The sequence below is a fragment of the Pristiophorus japonicus genome, chromosome 9, assembly GCF_044704955.1.
Source record: "Pristiophorus japonicus isolate sPriJap1 chromosome 9, sPriJap1.hap1, whole genome shotgun sequence".
Taxonomy (NCBI): domain Eukaryota; kingdom Metazoa; phylum Chordata; class Chondrichthyes; family Pristiophoridae; genus Pristiophorus; species Pristiophorus japonicus.
In genome coordinates this window covers 207,492,024-207,512,294 of record NC_091985.1, presented here as the reverse complement: position 1 = coordinate 207,512,294, position 20,271 = coordinate 207,492,024, and the positions used below count along the sequence as shown (strand labels likewise).

The 20,271-nt window shown below is 46.6% G+C and overlaps 2 protein-coding genes across 9 annotated transcripts in view; one reads left to right on the top strand and one right to left on the bottom strand.

Moving 5' to 3' along the window:
• Positions 1-20,271, bottom strand: part of LOC139273549 (zinc finger protein 850-like) — a 700,279-nt gene that overhangs the window by 451,131 nt on the left and 228,877 nt on the right. The window lies entirely within an intron of this gene.
• LOC139273501 (zinc finger protein 436-like) overlaps positions 1,627-20,271 on the top strand; it is a 53,737-nt gene continuing 35,092 nt past the window's right edge. For 3 of the 8 annotated variants that reach the window (XR_011595144.1, XR_011595146.1, XM_070890405.1), the window contains exons 1-2: positions 1,627-1,713; positions 2,483-2,713. The gene's annotated coding sequence lies outside the window, so the exon portion shown is untranslated. The other 5 variants (XR_011595145.1, XM_070890404.1, XM_070890406.1 and 2 more) reach the window with 4 other exon arrangements.

Below are 20,271 nucleotides of genomic sequence, written 5' to 3'. Positions count from 1 at the left end.
GGAGGTCTTACCGCAGTTGTACAGGGCATTAGTGAGGCCTCACCTGGAATACTGTGTTCAGTTTTGGTCTCCTAGTCTGAGGAAGGATGTTCTTGCTATTGTGGGAGTGCAGCGAAGGTTCACCAGACTGATTCCAGGGATGACTGGGCTGTCATATGAGGAGAGACTGGATCAACTGGGCCTTTATTCACTGGCATTTTGAAGAATGAGAGGGGATCGCATAGAAACATACAAGATTCTGACGGGACTGCACAGGTTAGATGCGGGAAGAATGTTCTCGATGTTGGGGAAGTCCAGAACCTGGGGACATAGTCTTAGGATAAGGGGTAGGCCATTTAGGACTGAGATGAGGAGAAACTTCTTCACTCAGAGTTGTTGACCTGTGGAAATTCCCTACCGCAGAGAGTTGATGCCAGTTCATTGGATATATTCAAGAGGGAGTTAGATATGGCCCTTACGGTTAAGGGGATCAAGGGGTATAGAGAGAAAGCAGAAAAGGGGTACTGAAGGAATGATCAGCCATGATCTTATTGAATGCCGGTGCAGGCTCGAAGGGCCGAATGGCCTACTCCTGCACCTATTTTCTATGTTTCTATAACTAAATCCGTCTGTTTCCACCTCTGTAACATTGCCCGCATCTGCCCCTGCCTCAGCTCATCTGCTGCTGAAACCCTCATCCATGCCTTTGTTACCTCTCGTCTTGACTACTCCAACGCACTTCTGAATGGCCTCCCACATTCTAACCTACGTAAACTTGAGATCATCCAAAACTCAGCAGCCCATGTCCTAGCTCGCACCTAGTCTCGATCACTGATCACCCCTTTGCTCACTGACCTACATTGGCTCCCGGTTAAGCAACGCCTCAATTTCAAAATTCTCATCCTAGTTTACAAATCCCTCCATGGCCTCGCCCCTCCCTATCTCTAATCTCTTTCAGCCTCACAATGCCACATGATATCTGCGTTCCTCAAAATCTGCCCTCTTGAACATTCCTGATCAGAACTGTTCAATCATCGGTGGACGTGCCTTCAGCTGCTGGGCCCCAAGCTGTGGAACTCCCTCCCTGAACCTCTCTGCATCTGGACATTTCTTTCCTCCTTTAAGACTCGCCTTAAAACCTACCTCTTGGACCAAGGTTTTGGTCATCTGCTGTAATTTGTTCTTATGTGGCTCGGTGTCAAATGTATGTGTTGTGTTCTGTAACACTGCTGTGAAGCGCCTTGGGACGTTTTACTCCGTTAAAGGCGCTCTATACAGAAAAGTTATTATTAATACTTCAGGAGTGTGCGATTGAGTGAGCTGGGAGTCCGGCGCAGGCGCACTACGAGCGGTCCCGCCTCTCAGCACCGACCGCCACATGTGATGTCACGTGGGTTGTGGGCGGGGCTATGACGTTTCCTGGCAACGGTTGAACGGCAGCAATTTTTGAAATCAGGAGCCACGTGACCCCCGAGCTGCCCAGCGCGCCTTCATCACAGGGGCACTGTGGCGCTGCCGGCTCCTATTGGTGGGAGTGGCTGGCAATCTGCTGCGTGCAGCTAATAGACGGTCCGGATGCTCTGAGAGTCATTAATTTTTGCAGGAACGCGCTCTGTGGCCGCAGTGCGCATGCTCGGTGCCTCCACACCCCCAGTCCCCGGATGCGGCGCAGTTTGCTGTGGGCAGCGGTTGGACAATGTGGGGAACGGGGGGCCGCAGGGAACCGGACTGATGGTGGGCGGCTGGGGCTGGGGCAGAGCGTTCGGCCGGCGGGCGGGGAGGGTGCGGTTCGTCTGTGAGGGAAAATACCGAACTGAACACAGCCCCGGAACTCAGGGTTTGGGGACATGCGGGAGATAGAGTGAGCTCAGACAGTGTGTAACCCGGGGGCCCAGTGAGATCAGACAGTGTGTAACCCGGGGGCCCAGTGAGATCAGACAGTGTGTAACCCCGGGGGCCCAGTGGGATCAGACAGTGTGTAACCCGGGGGACCAGTGCGATCAGACAGTGTGTAACCCGGGGGCCCAGTGAGATCAGACAGTGTGTAACCCGGGGGCCCAGTGAGATCAGACAGTGTGTAACCCGGGGGCCCAGTGGGATCAGACAGTTTGTAACCCGGGGGCCCAGTGAGATCAGATAGTGTGTAACCCCGGGGGCCCAGTGAGATCAGACAGCGTGTAACCCGGGGGCCCAGTGGGATCAGACAGCGTGTAACCCGGAGGCCCAGTGAGATCAGACAGCGTGTAACCCGGAGGGCCGGTGAGATCAGACAGCGTGTAACCCGGAAAGGATGGGCCCAGTGAGATCAGACAATGTGTAACCCGGGGAGAATTCTGGTGATTTTCTGAGAGTCCAGATGAGCGGGACAGAGATCTGAGGAAAAGGACGGAATCAAACAGAAATACTGGACATATACTTTTCTGAAACATTGTAAAAACACTTTATACTGCATTCCACTTCACAACATTAATATTTTTCTAATTTTCTGCCCTGCCATAATTAGATCTCCCGGTAAATGGCGGAGTAATTGAGAAAGTTCCACAGCTGGAAGGAAACAGGGATTGTGGACTGAGAAACAACAGCAGGTGAACCAGCACAGGATTTTGAGAGCACCAACCAGTGAGCCCCTTCTGATTGAAAGCGCTTCAATAGATCGACTGGGGAGAAAGATAAGAGAAAGTGCCATTTACTCAGATACACACCGGTCCTGTAGACAGTACACACAGGTTACAAGGTAAGGCAGGAAATGAGACTGGGAGAGTGACCACCGAGCACAATTATCCAGCATGAGGCCGTGCAATGGGATGTGAAGTGAGATCAGTTTCTGTCTCTCAACACACAGTCACAGTGAATCTTGTGTGTGTTTTAGAGTAAAGGGCTTTGATCTAAGAGGTGACTCCAGTTTGAGGCAGAGCCCAGCAGATGGACCGGTCTCTACATTAGGTGGGACTGAACTCACACCGACACCATCAGATCTCAATGTTCAAATATTTCCCATCTGGTGAGAAAGCCATTGGAAAGATTGAACCGGAAGCACGTTGTCAATTCACTGATCACGATGCACAGACCAATCTGAAATACCAGCACGACCTATCACCGATAGAATCAATTATTCATTCATGAACATTTAGAATTATAAGTAAATATATTGATAACTACGAATATTGAAGTATTGATCACTCGAGGTATGTAGTATTCTAATATACTGAAACACAGATATGGAGAGTTGCAATTTATTGATTGGCATTGTACTTGACCTCGGGATGAGCTTCTGAACCCGTATTCCCTCAATCACCAAGTACGTTTACTTCCACCTCTAACACCAGTGGTCTCTACCCTTTCCTCAGCTCATCTGCTCAAACCCTCATCCGCTCAAACCCTCATCCATGCCTCTTTTACCACCACATTGGACTACTCCAGTGCTTTTCTGATCGGCCTCACACCATGCACTCTCCGTAAATTTAAGTTCATCAAAAACACTCCTGCCCGTATCCTTATTCAAGAACACAAGAAATAGCAGCAAGCGTAGGCCGTATAGCCCCTCCCATCTGCTCCACCATTCAGTAAGATCTCTATTCGATAGAGATTTTCAAAGACTCACAAAAGTGAAGAATATCACATCTCAGTTTTAAATGGCAGATCTCTTATCCTAATAAAGTTCGAGACTATCCAGCCCTTGTCAATCCTTCTAAGAATTTTATATGTTTCAATTATATCACCTTCCATTCTTCTAAACTCCAGAGAATATAGGCCTATTCTACGCAATCTGTCCTCAGCCCTCTCATCCCAACTTGTACCAATTTCCTTTCACCCATCACCCCTGAGCTCGCTGAACTACATTGGCCCCTGCTCCATCAATGCCTTGATTTCAAAATGCTCATCCTTGTTTTGAAATCCGTCCAGGACCTTGCCCCTCCCTATTGCTGTAACCTCCTCCAGCCCTACAACCCTCAGAGATCTTTCCATTCCTCCAATTCTGGCCTCTTGAGCAGCCCCAATTTTCATCCCTCCAATATTGGTGGCCGTACCTTCAGCAGCTGAGGCCATAAGCTCTGGAATTCCCTCCCTAAACGTCTCTACAATACTCCTTAATACCTATCCTTTTGAACAAGCATTTAGTCACTTGTGCTAATATTTCTTTACATGATTGGGTGTCAAATTTTTGTTTGATAAGGTGCTGTGAAGTGCCTTGGGACATTTTACTACATTTAAGGCACCATATTAAAGCAATTTGTTGCTGATAACTGAAGATATTTCGAATTGTAATGACTCTCACTGGGGTACAGTTTCCTCTGGCACTGACTCTCACTGGGGTACAGTTTCCTCTGGCACTGACTCTCACTGGGGTTCAGTTTCCTCTGGCACTGACTCTCACTGGGGTACAGTTTCCTCTGGCACTGACTCTCACTGGGGTACAGTTTCCTCTGGCACTGACTGTCACTGGGGTACAGTTTCCTCTGACACAGATTTACTGTGTATCTAATTCGTGCTGTCCCTGCCCTGGGAGTGCTTGATGGGACAGTTTAGAGGGAGCTTTAACCTGAAGCTGATCAGGAGCTGCGGGTGGAAAGTTTTCAGTGCAGTGGCAGATCGTACTGCTGCTGAATTTTAATTGATAAGCTGCTCAGCACGGTCGAGGCGGACACTGAAGTTTGCCCTGCAGCAGTGTAGAGGAAACTTTACTCTGTATCTAACCCATACTCCACCTAGTCTCTGGGAATTTAGTGGGATTTTGAAAGCAATTGCTTGGGTAGATAGAGAGAAAGTTATTCTGCTTGGGGTGTCTAGGACGAGGGAACATAACCTTAAAATCAGAGCCAGGCCATTCAGGAGAGATGTTAGGAAACCCTTCTTCACTCAATGGATGGTTGAAGTGTGGAATTTCCCACAATAAGCAATCGATGCTTGCCCATTGAATAATTTTGGGCTGGTTGTGATTTCTGCCCAGTGACCCATTGTTTGTTCCCTTGGATTGGATCTTTATTTATTCCTATGGTTTCGTTTCGGTTTCGTTTCAGTTTCATTGCTGGACCCACCACTCAAAAGCACTTTGTCTGATCTGCCCCTGGGAATGAGCAGACTCCTCCCTCATCTCCCACACTGTACCGTGTCTCCTCCTCTTTCCCCCTTGGTTGTGTTCCACACTCTGGGCCTTGGGCCTTCCCTGGGGATTCTCAGTATGAACAGGGGGATGTGTATTGAGACAGGATATCCCAGCTCTCCTCCTCTTTTCCCCCTTGATTGTGTTCCACACTCAGGGCCTTGGGCCTTCCCCGGGGATTCTCAGTATGAACAGGGGGATTTGTATTGAGACAGGATGTCCCAGCTCTCCACCTTTAAAGGGACACGGAGAGGACCACCTGGGCTAAATGGCCTGCTTTATGACATCACTGCAGTGCCTAGCAACCAACCTCCCTGAGCCTTGCTCATTATGGGCTGGCAGTGTCTGATGGGACAATGTCGAGAGAGAAAGACTTGGATTTATTTAGTGCTTTTCAAGACCATCGGACCTCTCAAAGCGTTTTACAGCCAACGAAGTACTTTTGGATTGTAGTCACTGTTGTAATAAAGGAGATTTACTCTGTATCTAAACCCGTGCTGTGCCTGCACTGGGAGTGTTTGATCGGATAAGGTAGACTGAGATTTACATGTTTATCTAACTTGTGCTGTACGTGCCCTGGGAGCTTTTGATGGGATAGTGTAGAGGGAGCTTCACTCTCTGCCTAACCCATGCTGTACCTGCCCTGGGAATTTTGGACGGAGCAATGTAGAGGGAATTTTATTCTGTATCTAACTCACCCTGTACCTGCCCTCGCAGTCTTTGATGGGACAGTGTAGAGTGAGGTTTACTCTGTATCTAACCGGTGCTATACCTGCCCTGAGAGTGTTTGATGGGGCACTGTACAGGGAGCTTTCCTCTATCTAACCCGTGCTGTACCTGCCCTGGGAGTGTTTGATGGGACAGTGTAGAGAGAGCTTTACTCTCTGCATAACCTGTGCTGTACCTGCCTTGTGAGTGATTGATGGGACACTGCAGATGGAGCTTTGCTCTGTATGTAATCCATGCTCTCCCTGCCCTGTGAGCGTTTGATGGGTTGTTGTAGGGGAAGCTTTTCTCTGTATCTAACCCGTACACTACCTGCCCTGGCATTGTTTGAAGGGACAGTGTAGAGGTAGCTTTACTCTGTATCTAACCAGTGTCGTAACTGCCCTGGGTGTATCTTGTGGGATAGTGTAGATGGAGCTTTACTCTGTGTCTAATCATTGCTGTACCTGCCCTGCAAGTGTTTGATGGGGTAGTGTAGAGGAAACTTTACACTCTTTTTTACAGAAACATAAAAAATAGGTGCAGGAGCAGGCCATTCGACCCTTCGAGCCTGCACCGCCATTCAATATGATCATGGCTGATCATGCAACCTGAGTACCCCACCCTGCCTTCTCTCCATACTCCCTGATCCCTTTAGCCATAAGGGCCACATCTAACTCCCTTTTGAATATGTCCAACGAACTGGACTCAACAACTTTCTGTGGCAGAGAATTCCACAGGTTCACAACTCTCTGGGTGAAAAAGTTACTTCTCATCTCGGTCCTATATGGCTAGCCCCTTATCTTTAGACTGTGATCCCTGGTTCTGGACGTCCCCAACATCGGGAACATTCTACCTGTATCTAACCTGTCCAGTCCCATCAGAATTTTATAAGTTTCTATGAGATCCCCTCTCATTCTTCTAAATTCCAGTGAGTATAAGCCTAGCCGATCCAGTCTTTCCTCCTATGTCAGTCCTGCCATCCTGGGAATCAGTCTGGTGAACCTTCGCTGCACTCCCTCAATAACAAGCACGTCCTTCCTCAGAACAGGAGACCAAAACTGCACACAATACTCGAGGTGTGGTCTCACCAAGGCTCTGTACAACTGCAGTAAAACGTCCCTGCTCCTATATTCGAATCCCCTCGCTATGAAGGCCAGCATGCTATTTGCTTTCTTTACTGCCTGCTGTACCTGCATGCCTACCTTCAATGACTGATGCACCATGACACCCAGGTCTCTTTGCACCTCCCCTTTTTTCAAAACTGTCACCAGATAATAATCTGCCTTCCTGTTTTTGCCCCCAAAGTAGATAACCTCACATTTATCCACATTATACTGCATCTGCCATGCATTTGCCCACTCACCTAACTTATCCAAGTCACCCTGCAGCCTCTTAGCGTCCTCCTCACAGCTCACACAGGCACCCAGCTTAGTGTCATCTGCAAACTTGGAGATATAACACTCAATTCCTTCATCTAAATCATTAATGTATATTGTAAATAGCTGGGGTCCCAGCACTGAGCCCTGCGGCACCCCACTAGTCACTGCCATTCTGAAAAGGACCCATTTATCCCGACTCTCTGCTTCCTGTCTGCCAACGAGTTCTCCATCACTTCAGTACATTACCCCCAATACCATGAGCTTTAATTTTGCACACTAATCTCTTGTGTGGGACCTTGTCAAAAGCCTTTTGAAAGTCCAAATACACCACATCCACTGGTTCTCCATTGTCCACTCTACTAGTTACATCTTCAAAAAATTCCAGAAGATTTGTCAAGCATGATTTCTCTTTCATAAATCCATGCTGACTTGGACCGATCCTGTCACTGCTTTCCAAATGCGCTGCTATTTCATCTTTAATGATTGATTCCAACGTTTTCCCCACTACTGATGTCAGGCTAATCGGTCTATAATTACCCGTTTTTTTCTCTTCCTCCTTTTTTAAACAGTGGTGTTACATTAGTTATCCTCCAGTCCATAGGAACTGATCCATAGTCGATAGACTGTTAGAAAATGATCACCAATGCATCCACTATTTCTATGGCCACTTATTTAAATACTCTGGGATGCAGACTATCAGGCCCCGGGGATTTATCGACCTTCAATCCCATCAATTTCCCTATCACAATTTCCCGCCTAATAAGGATTTCCTTCGGTTCCTCTTCCCATGAGACTCTCGGTCCCCTTGCATTTCCGGAAGGTTATTTGTGTCTTCATTTGTGAAGACAGAACCAAAGTATTTGTTCAACTGGTCTGCCATTTCTTTGTTCCCCATTATAAATTCACCTGAATCTGACTGCGAGGGAGCTACGTTTGTCTTCACTAATCTTTTTCTCTTCATATATCTACAGAAGCTTTTGCAGTCAGTTTTTATGTTCCTGGCAAGCTTCCTCTGATACTCTATTTTCCCCCTCCTAATTAAACCTTTTGTCATCCTCTGCTGAATTCTAAATTTCTCCCAGTCCTCAGGTTTGCTGCTTTTTCTGGCCAATTTATATGCCTCTTGCTTGGTTTTAACACTATCCTTAATTTCCCTTGTTCGCCATGGTTGAGCCACCTTCCCTGTTTTATTTTTACTCCAGATAGAGATGTACAATTGTTGAAGTTCATCCATGTGATCTTTAAATGTTTGCCATTGCTTATCCACCGTCAACCCTTTAAGCATCATTTGTCAGTCTATTCTAGCCAATTTACGTCTCATACCATCGAAGTTAACTTTCCTTAAGTTCAAGACTCTAGTCTCTGAATTAACTGTGTCACTCCATCTTAATAAAGAATTCTACCATATTATGGTCACTCTTCCCCAAGGGGCCTCGCACAACAGGATTGCTAATTAGTCCTTTCTCATTACACATCATCCAGTCTAGGATGGCCAGCCCTCTAGATGGTTCCTCAACATATTGGTCTAGAAAAGCATCCCTAATACACTCCAGGAAATCCTTCTCCACCGCATTGCTACCAGTTTGGTAAGTCCAATCTCCATGTAGATTAAACTTGCCCATGGTAACTGCTGTACCTTTATTGCATGCTTCCATAATTTCTTGTTTGATGCTGTCCCCAACCTCACTTCTACTGTTTGGTGGTCTATACACAACTCCCACTAGCGTTTTCTGCCCTTTGGTATTCCGCAGCTCCACCCATACAGATTCCACGTCATCCAAGCTAATGTCCTTCCTTACTATTGCGTTAATTTCCTCTTTAACCAGCAACGCTATCCCACCTCCTTTTCCTTTCTGTCTATCCTTCCTGAATGTTGAATACCTCTGGTTGTTGAGTTCCCAGCCTTGGTCACCCTGGAGCCATGTCTCCGTGATGCCAATTATATCATATTCATTAATTGCTGCCTGTGCAGTTAATTCGTCCACCTTATTACGAATACTCCTCGCATTGAGGCACAGAGCCTTCAGGCTTGTCTTTTTAACACACTTTGCCCCTTTAGAATTTTGCTGCAATGTGGCCCTCCACTTTTACTTTTCTTCTTTCTATCTTTTGCTTCTGCCCCCATTCTGCTTCCCTCTGTCTCCCTGCATAGGTTCCCATCCCCCTGCCATATTAAGTGTCATTCCCTAGTCTATCCTAGCCAATTCACGTCTCATACCGTTGAAGTTTCTTTTCTTTAGGTTCAGGACCCTAGTCTTTGAATTAATTGTGTCACTCTCCATCTTAATGAAGAATTCTACCATATTATGGTCACTCTTCCCCAACGGGCCCCACACGTCAAGATTGCTAATTAATCCTCTCTCGTTACACAAGACCCAGTCTAGGATGGCCTGCTCTCTAGTTGGTTCCTCGACATATTGGTCTCGAAAACCATCCCTAATACACTCCAGGAAAGCCTCCTCCATCGTATTGCTACCAGTTTGGTTAGCCCAATCAATATGTAGATTAAAGTCACCCATGATAACTGCTGTACCCTTATTGCAGTCCCTAATTTCCTGTTTGATGCCATCCCCAATCTCCCTACTACTGTTTGGTGGTCTGTACACAACTCCCACTAACGTTTTCTGCCCTTTGGTATTTCGCAGCTCTACCCATATAGATTCCACATCATTCACGCTAATGTCCTTCCTTGATGTTGCGTTAATCTCCTCTTTAACCAGTAACGCTATCCCACCTCCTTTTCCTTCCTGTCCGTCCTTCCTAAATATTGAATTCCTCTGGATGTTCAGTTCCCAACCTTGGTTACTTTGGAGCCATGTCTCCGTAATCCCAATTGCATCATACCCGTTAACAGCTATCTGCGCAGTCAGTTCATCCACCTTATTACGAATGCTCCTCGCTTTGAGACTCAAAGCCTTCACGCTTGTTTTTTTAACACTCTTTGTCCTTTTTAAATTATGTTGTAATGTGGCCCTTTTTGAGTTTTGCCCTCGATTTCTCTGCCCTCCACTCTTGCTTTTCTCCTTCCTACTTTTTGCTTCTGCCCCCTTTTTCCTTCCCTCTGTCTCCCTGCATAGATTCCCATCCCCCTGCCATTTTAGTTTAAACCCTCCCCAACGGTATTAGCAAACACTCCGCAGAGGACATCGGTTTTGTTCCTGGCCAGTTGCAAAACGCCCAGTTTGTACTGGTCCCACCTCCCCCAGAACCGGTTCCAATGTCCCAGGAATTTGAATCTCTCCCCCTTGCACCATTCCTCAAGCCACGTATTCATCTGAGCTATCCTGAAATTCCTACTCTTGACTAGCACGTGGCACTGGTAACAATCCTGAGATTACTACTTTTGAGATCCTACTTTTTAATTTAACTCCTAGCTCCCTAAATTCAGCTTGTAGGACCTCATCCCGTTTTTTAGCTATATCGTTGATGCCTATATGTACCACGGCAGCTGGCTGTTCACCCTCCCCCTCCAGAATGCGCTGCAGCCGCTCCAAGACATCCTTGACCCTTGCACTAGGGAGGCAAAATACCATCCTGGAATCTCGTTTGTGGCCGCAAAAACACCTATCTATACCCTTTACAATCGAATACCCTATCACTATAGCTCCCCCACTCTTTTTCTGCCCTCCTGTGCAGCAGAGCCAGCCCTGGTGCCATGGACTTGGCTGCTGCTGCCTTCCCCTGATGAGTCATCTCCCCCAACAGTACCTAAAGTGTTAGATCTCTTAATTTCCAATGAAATACGAACTCCGATGGTAGTTTTAACTTTTTAATCTTAGCAGAGAGCAACAAACTGCTGGCTGATTGCCAGTTTCTTTGTCTTACTGAGACACATGGTCAAAATGGCTGTATTTTATACCTGGATCAATTTACAGAAAAGAACTCGCCTTCTTTGACCTTATTGACTCAATCGAAAGTCTTTTAACGTTTTAATTAGCTCGCTACTCAAGGTCCGAAAATGTCAAGTTGATTGATGAGTTAATGCAACATGCCGAACTGCGTAGCAGCCTTGACTTGGAGGTCTGTGAATTTTCACAGTCTGTCTTAATGAGCCTGTTTGAATACTCTATCAATCCCCCCTTTGATTCTTTCACAAACTGAATCATAAAACATCAGGTATCACTGGTTAAACATTCTACAAAATAATTTCATACATGTTAATAGAGTTTCCTTCTAAAATTTGTTGATGTGTTTCGCCACATGTCCGGACTAGTAGCTTCCACACAAATTTACACCAACCCGAGTTCCATCGTGGCCACAATGGAAGTCTGGTTTTAATAGGTTAATTAACCTTATTCCAATTTAATCCAAATCAATATTTTAATTCAACCAGTAAACAACCTTTCCTTAAGCATAACATACTCCTGTTCCACATACAGATGGTCTGCTGGGACCTGCAAGGTGTCTCACCTGCGGGACAGCAGCTACAGCCGCCTGGCGCAACAACATTTAATCAACATAAACAAACAATATAAAAGTAAAACAATTACAACAAATAGAATTAAACCTTCCACCAATGAAGTTCCTATTGAACCTAGCCATTCAGTGGCTCCACTCCACAAAGTGAATGATGGGGGTTGCTTAAGTTTTTCTACCTCCTATTGGATATGCTCCGCTAAGTGGGTAATTTCTTCGGAGCTATCTGGGATATATGTGCAACACTCAGTTCCGAGTAGGGTGCAAGTACCTCCCTTTTCAGCCAGGATGTAATCAAGGGCCAGTCTATTCTGTAGGGCGACTGCGGATTGCTACCATTTCTGCATTGATTTTAACTAGGGCCTCCGAGGTATCATTGGCTACTCGTTCCACAACGGATGCCATGTTAATGGATTCCCTTGCCAGTTTGGCGGTCCCATACCCAGGGATCAGGATGGCAAAGAACCTCTCTGTTTCTGTGATAGCTCTCTTAGGACGGTGTAAATGTTCCGACAGTAACTTTATATGATACATATAAGGCACAATGTAGGCTAAATAGCAGGATCCCATCCAATTCTGGGGCAGCCAAGGGTAGGCCTATGGCCACACACCCAATAGGTGCCATTATATGCAATGAATGTTAGCTGTTTCTTTGTCAGCAACACTCCGGGGCCTGTCCAGGCTTTTCCATTTGTTTTATTCAGAATCCCCGTTACGTTAAAAATTCCCACATCGGCCCAGTTTGGACGGTTCCGTGGCTTGATTATATTATAATTCCGGGAGCAGTTACTATACCCCATATTTTGGCCTCCTTTGATGTTTCTAATCAGACAGACCGATTTCCCCGGTCTTCCTAGTCCCGTTGTATTAGTGATAACAAAAAATGGGGGCCGTTTGGAATTATTGTAGCACGGTTGGTACCCCCCTTCAAAGGTAGTCAGATTGTAACCTGCTGACTTCCATTTACGTGCCCAGTTTTCCGTATCCTGAAATGCATTGCCTGTTTTATTTTAATTAATTATCCACTCAGCCATTTCCGAGATATTCAAGGGAACTGGCCTCAAGGGAATCCCTCCCTTTGAGTGAATAGGAATATGTGCACACACCCAACAACTAGAAATGTTACCTTGTTTGGCATAAATGTATGATGTATATAAAAAGGTATTTACATGTAATTCCCTTGCTACCCTACTATTTCCCTTTGGTGCAGAGGGTCGGCTAGTAAGAAGTAGGCCTATGCCTATAATACCTACAATCAATAATTAGATTTCAGCTTCAGTTACGGGTGCTCGTTTAACGGATCCAGGCTTTCTTTCCTTGGACTTTAACAGCTGCCTGGGTGGTCAATAACACTTGATAAGGTCCCTCCCACTTGGCACCCAAAGGTTTTTTATGCAACTTTTTCACATACACCAAGACTCCCGGGATGATGTCGTGTCCTCCTTCGGGTGGATTACCCCAAGCTGCCGATACCTGTCGGGAAACAGAACTAATAGCATTGGTTAAGTTCTGACAGTATGATAACAAAGTGTCACTCATTAAGTGAACATCAGCTTTCCATAAATCGTTGGTTCCTGGCAGCGGCATGGGTCTTCCTGTTAAAATTTCAAATGGGCTTAGACCTGTAGTTCTGTTCGGGGTTGCCCTAATGCTACATAGCACTATTGGTAGTGCCTGGGGCCATGGTTATCCTCCTTTGTGATTTGTGCTTTGTCGATGCTGGCTTTATGTCCTTTCAGCCGAAGGTGATCCAGCAAAGCTCGTAAATCTTGTTCATGCTGTACTTCCGTGTTTGAAGCTAGCAGGATATCGTCTACATATTGTTGGGGTAAGCATGTTAATTCCGCCCCTCTGTCTAAAAGACAGTCCACATCCTTATCGCCCACCCTCACAGTTATATATATCCCATCTCCTCTCTGTTGTATTAGTGCGAGGAGGGGGGCCAGGGTGGGCTCTAATCGTTTTTTGCTATCCCAAGTAACTCCTTCTGTTGTTGTATTGTCAGTCGCTTAAATGCTTCTATGAGGTCGTTATCTTGTGACAAGCCTGGCTTGTTGGCTGAATTGTATCCCTGGCTGCGACCTCTTCCCCAGCCACGACCTTTCTGTTTTGCCCTGCACGTCTTGGCCCAATGACCTTCTTTCCCACAATAATGACATTTTCAGGGTAATTTTCCTCATAACTGTTTATCGGAATCCTGGGATTTCCATCCCATAGCCTGTGCAGCTCGGACTTCAGCTCCCATATCCCGATCTAATTGGTTACATCGATCCACCAATGCTGCAAAGGTAGTTCCTCTACCTTCCCAGTCCGGTAACACTACCTTAAGCATTTTGGACAGTTCTGGCTTTAGACCTGCCACGAAAGCTGCTTTCAGGGGTCCAAACGCTTGTTCATCCATTTCCTCATCCGTATTATTCATACCCGAATGTTCTAGCCACGTGCATCTAAACCGCTCGTCATACTCCAGGACCTCCTCTGTTCCTTTCTGTTGGCAGGCTGCAATTTTTCCCCAGTCTGTCTTAGCTGGACTGAAGGCTTGCAGCCAGTGTTTAATCGTCTCCCATCCTGCATCTAATTCTTGCTCATTCTGCCCCAAAGCTTCATCTACCTTGTCGTGCAATTTTCTTCCCTGTGTTTTTGGCACCATTATGGTCAAAATTTGCACTCCGTCCCAGGGATGAAGTTGATATATATTTCTTAAGCGGTCCAATTGGTCCCACGTTTTTACTCCCCCTTTCTTTGGATTGGGCAATTCCTTGGACCATTTATCAATTTTCTCTGGGTCTGCCGGATCATGAACTAAGTATTCTTCGTACACCCTTCTCTTTGTTTTTTTGGTTCCGCCCTCATCCGCAGTCTCTTCTGATTTGACTACAACTCGTCTTTTTTTAAATGGGGCAAAGCGCACCCCTAATTCTTCATCATCCTCCGACACTGTATTGTCGGAGGATTCAGAAACCGTATCTATTCCTCGGTTGTGTCTTCGGGTTTGCGCTTTTAATTTATCCAAACATGGGTACCCTGGGAATTGATCAATACATTTTCCTTTTCCTATTACTGTCTCTTGACCTAATGATTTTTTCCATTCTTTAATTTCACCTTTAAGATCTTTAACTTCCGCTTCCAGCTTTTCAAGTTCAAGCTTTTTCTGTCGCAGCTGTGCACAAACTGCTTGCAATTGATCCTTTGTACTGGTCAGTTCTCGATCATGTTGGGAACGCATTATAATTTCATTCCAGTTTCGAATCTGTCCCATAACCGCTAGGGACCATCTAGTTCGCTCTTTATTTTTCATATGGGTCGTTTTTCCCCAGACCCTTTTAATCTCGTCCAAGGACCATTGTCCTTTGGAGGTTCCGTACTTTTGTTCGATCTTAATACAGGTTTTAGATAAGTTGAATTGTTGCTCTATGTATTCTTTCAACTGTTCAAGAATTAAATCTAAAGAAACTTCAGGTGGTGCCTGCCCACCTTTAACAGTTGTAGGCAATTCTTTGCCCTTATCTCCTGCTGCCATTTCTTTACTGAGTTCTTTACTGGGGTCTCGAGTTGAAGGCCTGCTAGCCGATCAATAGGTCGGTGATTAATTAACTAACACACCGCCGAAGTTTAGACGTCTATGGGACCTCGAGCCGACTACCAACCGGAGGGTTCGCAAACCGGAGGTTTTCGGAATCGCATAGAAGGAGAGGCAAATTTAGACTTTTGACCGAGGACTTTTTAAAAAAAAAAGTGGAGTCCTTACCTCAATATATAGGTCCGATGTCCAAAATTCAGTTTCTTTCCTCAGCGATCCTGCTCGCAGCGCCAAAATTGTTAGATCTCTTAATTTCCAATGAAATACGAACTCCGATGGTAGTTTTAACTTTTTAATCTTGGCAGAGAGCAACAAACTGCTGGCTAATTGCCAGTTTCTTTGTCTTACTGAGACACATGGTCAAAATGGCTGTATTTTATACCTGGATCAATTTACAGAAAAGAACTCGCTTTCTTTGACCTTATTGGCTCAATTGAAAGTCTTTTAATTGGCTCGCTACCCAAGGTCCGAAAATGTCAAGTTGATTGATGAGTTAATGCAACATGCCGAACTGCATGTAGCAGTCTTGACTTGGGGGGTCTGTGAATTTTCACAGTCTGTCTAAATGAGCCTGTTTGAATACTCTATCACAAAGTGGTGTATCTGTTTTGGAGGGAGATGACCGCAGAGGACCCCTGCACTACCTTCCTTCCACTGCTCTGCCTGATGGTCACCCATTCCCTACCTGGCTGTGTAACCTTTACCTGTGGTCCAACTCACTAAACTTGCCATTCACGACATCCTCAGCATCGCGGATGCTCCAGAGTGAATCCATGCGCAGCTCCAGTGCCGCAATGCGGTCTGTCAGGAGCTGCAGCTGGATACACTTCCTGCACATGTAGTTGTCGTGTCCCTGATTTCCCAAATAGCCCAGGAGGAGCATGACACTGGTCTGGGCTTAACCCTTAGATTAACTTAATTGGTAACAATGCCAAAGGTTTCTGACTGATCAGAAAAAGAAAAAAGATGAAGAAAAAGAAAAACTACTCACCAATCAACCAGCCAATCCCTTACCCTCTTGGCTGTGACATCACACTACGATTCCTTTTTACTTCTTTCTTACTTTTGACCCTGCGGCAGCTGCAGCTCGCTGCTCCTCCCCGAACTGCCGCTGACCTGGGACCCCGCTGGGCCTTTATAGGTCGCTGCTCACTCCTCCCCGAACTGCTGCCAACCTGGGACCGCTGCTGGGCCTTTATAGGCCGCTGCTCGGTCCTCGCTCGCTCCTCCCTGAACTGCCGCCGACCTGGGACCTCCGCTGGGCCTTTATAGGCCACTGCTCCTCCCCAAACTGCTGCCGACCTGGGACCGCTGCTGGGCCTTTATAGGCTGCTGCTCGGTCCTCCCCGAACTACCGCTGACCTGGGACCACGGCTGGGCCTTTATAGGCCGCTGCTCGGTCCTCCCCGAACTACCGCTGACCTGGGACCACTGCTGGGCCTTTATAGACCACTGCTCCTGCCCGTCCTGTACCTGCCCTGTGAATAATTACTAGGATATTGTAGAGGGAGCTTTACTTTGTGTCTAACTCGTACTGTACCTGCCCTGGCAGTCTTTGATGGGACAATGTAGAGGGAGTTTTACGCTGTATCTAACCCGTGTTGTACTTGCTCTGCAAGTGTTTGATGGGATAATGTATACGGAGATTTACCGTGTACCGAACCTGTGCTAACTGGGCAAGTAGTGAGGAGGACTCAAAGAATCTACAAAGGGATATAGACAGGTGGGCAAAAAATTGGCAGATGGAGTATAATGTTAAAAAAATATGAAGTTATCCAATTTGGTAGGAAAAATAAAACAGGAAATTATTATTTAAATGGGGAGTGATTACAAAATGCAGTAGTACAGAGGGATCTGTGGGCCCTTGTAACATGAAACACAAAAAGTTAGCATTCAGGTACAGCAATTAATTTGGAAGGCAAATGGAATGTTGGCCTTTGTTGCAAGGGGGATGGAGAATAAAAGTAGAGAAGTCCTGCTACAACTGTACATGGCGTTGGCTGCGAAGTCAGGTCGCTCATTGCAGTGCGGGCAGGCACAGCAAGAGGGGTGAAGGAGCAAGAGTTTGTCGAAGGAAGTGACCGGGGCCCAGGAGAGGCGTGAGTTTGGGACCTAAAAGGGTCGAGGGTCCAGGGGCAGCACGGGCCAGCCCACACTGCTATATGTGTGCGCGCTCGGTCCGTGCAGCAGAGCTGGTCTCCAGTCGTCTTGGATAACCCTTGCCACTGGACCAAGACCAAGCTCTGTCAAGCCCGTGTGGTGGCTGGTGTGCAACGGCCACCACATGTTTAAAAAAAAATCCACGCACAGACATCTTCCACCCTTCAATATATAGTTTGGGACCTGCAATATTAGGGCCTTGATTGAAACACCTGTGAAATCATTGAACTCATCCCTTTTTGGCGTTGAAGCAAGTCATCCTCGATTCGAGGGACCGCCGAAGAAGAGGGGATTCGGCGATGGTAATGCCTTTGAATGTTATGGGGCGGTGGTTAGACTCTCGCTTGTTGGAGATAGTCATTTCCTGGCACTTGTGTGGCGCGAATGTTACTTGCCACTTATCAGCCCAAGCCTGAATGTTGTCCAGGTCTTGCTGTAAGCAGGCATGGACTGCTCCATTATCTGAGGAGTTGCAAATGGAACTGAACACTGTGCAGTCATCAGTGAACATTCCTAGTTCTGTTTTCATACCTTTGTAGTCGCCTTTATTTAGAATCAGAACACTGGGTTGAGATCTGACTTTCTCACCCTCCAACTGAATTTGAAATTCAACCATGTTATGTTCACTTTTTCCAAGAGGATCCTTAACTACGAGATCATTTATTAATCCTGTCTCATTACACTACCAGATCTAAGATAGCCTGCTCCATGGCTGGTTCCGCAACGTACTGTTCAAGGAAACCATCTCAGAAACACTCTATGAACTGTTGGTCAATTTGATTTGTCTAATGAATATGAAGATTAAAATCGCCCATGATTATTGCCGTACCTTTCTTACAAGCATCGATTATTGCTTGATTTATACTCCATCCAACAGTGTAGCTACTGTTAGGGGGCCTATAGACTACACCCACCAGTGACTTCTTCCCCTTATTATTTCTTATCTCCACCCAAACTGATTCTACATCTTGATCTTCTGAGCCAATATCATTTCTCACCACTGCACTGATCTCATCGTTTATTAACAGAGTTACCCCACCTCCTTTTCCTTTGTCTATCATTCCAAATTGTCAAATACCCCTGAATATTCAGTTCCCAGCCTTGGTCACCTTGCAACCACGTCTTTGTAATAGCTTTCCGATCATACTCATTGTGCCGTTAACTCTTCTATCTTGTTACGAATGCTCCGTGCATTCAGATAAAGAGCTTTTCATTTTGTCTTTTTACCATTTTTCGCTGCTTTGACCCCACGGTCTGTTCCACTCTTATTTTTATACATTCTGTCCCTTCCTGTTACACTCTGGTTATCATTTCCCCCACCGCTACCCTGCTCTATTGCCTTCTCCTTGCTCTTTGACTTTTTAAATTTACGCTCACCTGAACCCTCCCACCCCCCAACCCCCCCCCCCCCCCCCACTATTTAGTTTAAAGGCCTCTTTACAGCCCTAGTTATTCGCTTCGCCAGGACACAAGCACAAGCCTGGTTCAAGTGAAGCCTGTCCCAACGGAGCAGCTCCCTCTTGTCCCAGTACTGGTGCCAGTGCCAGTGCCCCATGAATCGAAACCCATTTCTCCCACACCGGTCTTTGAGCCACGTATTCATCTCTCTGATCATATTTACCCTATGCACATTTGCACGTGGCTCGGGTAGTAACCCAGAGATTGCTGTCTGGGTTCTGCTTTTTAATTTAGCCCCTAACTGCTCAAAATCCCTCAGCAGAACCTCTTTCTTTGTTCTACCTATGTCATTGGTACCTACGTGGCCCACGACAACTGGATCTTCCCCCTCCCACTCCAAGTTCCTCTCCAGCCCAGAGGCGATGTCCTGAACCTTGGAACTGTGCAGGCATCACAGCCTTCAGGACTCCCGCTCATGGCTGCAGAAAACTATACTGTTTCCTACCACTACAGCATTTCTTTTTACTCCCCCCCACCCCCCTTGAATGGCCTCCTGTACCACGGCACTGTGGTCAGTTTGCTCATCCTCCCTGCAGTCCCTGCCTGTGTCCAAGCAGGGAGCACGAATCTCGTACCTGTTGGACAATTGCAAGGGCTGAGGATCCTCCATCACTACCCCCTGCATCCCCACAGCTGCCTCGCTCGTAGTCACACCCTCCTGTCCCTGACCATGGGCCAAAGTTGAATTAATTAATCTAAGGGGTGTGACTGCCTCCTGGAACACAGGGTCCAGGTAACTCTCCCCCTCCCTGATGTGTCGCAGTGTCTGCAGCTCGGACTCCAGCTCATCAACGTGGAGCCGAAGTTCCTCGAGCAGCCAACACTTACTGCAGATGTGGTCACCGTGGACCTCAATGGGGTCAACCAGCTCCCACATGCAGCAGCAGTAACACATCGCCTGCCCTGCCATCTCGAATGTATTTAGTTAAGTTTTCACGTTTTGAAAGTTTAGATTTTTAATCCCAGCTCTTAATTTAAACCAATGCCAAGAAAAGAGAGAAAAACTGACCAACCAATCACTTCCCTGCTTTCCTGTGATGCCACACTTTGAATCTTTTTATTTCTTATCCTCCCAGGTCACTTGGTGCTCATTCGGCTGTCTGCTCGGCTGACTCACGCCCTTTGTAGGCTTGCCGCTGATCCCACTCTCGCGCCCTTTCCGAAGGGATGGGCATAAGTAGGTTTTTTCCCTCGTGTTGTTTCTCTCACCACCTGGTCAGTAGTGGTGCTACCGAGCCAGTCTTGATGGACATTGAAGTCCCCCACCCAGAGTACATTCGGTGCAGCTTGCTACTCTCAGTGCTTCTTCCACGTGGTGTTCAACATGGAGGAGTACTGATTCATCAGCTGAAGGAGGGCAGTAGGTGGTAATCAGCAGGAGGTTTCCTTATCTATGCTTAACCTGAAGCCACGAGACTTCATGGGGTCCTGAGTCAATGTTGAGGACTCCGGGCCACACCCTCCCGACTGTATACTACTGTACCGCTACC